Here is a 1,363-nt window from a genome sequence, read left to right on the forward strand (position 1 = left end):
TTTATGATAATTTTATGGCACATATAAAACAATTAAGTCCCTGTGTACCTACTTAATGTAATTTATCACATTTTAAATTAGTATATGGCATATTTTCTAGTTAACTGTATTTCTTTTTATCTTCTCTTTACCAATTATTACTTTTTCAATAATAAAAGATAACTATATACAAATACAAATGTTTATGATATAAATAGGTTAATTAGCTGAAAATCTCAACTAGGGATTGAGTCATAGTAAAATGTTAGAATATCTCTCTCCTTTTAGCCTTTCAAAATATTTACAGCCCCAGCTGGTTTTGCTCAATGGATAGTGTCAAACCTGGACTGAAGGGTCCCAGGTTCAACTCACTTAAGGGCATGTACCTTGGTTGCAGGCTTGGTCCCCCATATGCTAGAGGCAATCAAATGATGTGTTTATTTTACATATATGTTTCTCTCTGTGTGTCTCTCCCCTTTACTGCCATGCTTTCTAAAAATCAATGGGAAAATATCCTTGAGTGAGGATTAACAACAATAAAAAATTTACAAATTTTAGGTATTAATACTTAAATAGCATTTTTGGTCATTAGAATTAAATTATTCCTTGACTTTTTTGTTAGATTAGCACTTTATAAAAATCTCTAAGTACCATATAAGTTCAACATGGGTTTTTAATTGAGAGTTAAATTGAGGAGGACTATAAGTTATCAAATTTGTTTTTGTTTTTGTATGATCAGAAAGGTATCTTCATTCACCCCATTCAGAGCAGTTGAATATTTTGCCCATCATCATAACCTCAAGCTGATTGTGGTGATAATGAACCATCAGGATGGGCCACTGTAAGAATTAGATAAATAAATGCAGGGACATTAATATTGAAGTTTTATAAAGAATAAGCTTAAGTCTAGAAAGGAATTCAAGGGAGTAAATTAAAATCTTACCCATAATTCTTCAAGCAATTTACTTTAGGGTCCTAGAATTCTAAGAAGTACATTTATATTTTGGCAAATGATGTAAAATGTATTCCTTAATTGTTTCTAATATTGAAAGTATTTTTACATCTATTTTTCACTCATTTAGCCTGGCCACCCCTACAGTAAACTTACTGTGATAGAAGCGTAGTCTGTGTCCCACTGTAGCCACATCAGCAATTTCTGCAACAACATGAACAACAGTGCCCATTTTCACCTAGAATGAGGAAAAGTTTTGTTTTTTGTTTTGAAGTCAGTCACACATAGTGCTATTGGTCTAAATTTCAAATGTATAACACACAAATATTTTATTTCTTTTCATTTTTTATTCAATTCGGTTTTGTCATCTTCACTCATCAATAGTCTAAATCCATACATCTTTACCTCAAAAATAGCCATTAATTTTTTTAA

The 1,363-nt window shown here is 30.8% G+C and overlaps 1 non-coding gene across 1 annotated transcript; it reads right to left on the reverse strand.

The window, feature by feature from the left end:
• Positions 1–711: 711 nt before the first annotated feature.
• On the reverse strand, positions 712–780 carry LOC118677966. The gene has a single exon (XR_004974666.1). It is a non-coding gene; the product is annotated as a small nucleolar RNA Z40 (small nucleolar RNA).
• Positions 781–1,363: the final 583 nt, after the last annotated feature.

Source organism: Myotis myotis, unplaced genomic scaffold (genome assembly GCF_014108235.1).
Source record: "Myotis myotis isolate mMyoMyo1 unplaced genomic scaffold, mMyoMyo1.p scaffold_m19_p_2, whole genome shotgun sequence".
In the NCBI taxonomy this organism is placed as follows: Eukaryota; Metazoa; Chordata; class Mammalia; order Chiroptera; family Vespertilionidae; genus Myotis; species Myotis myotis.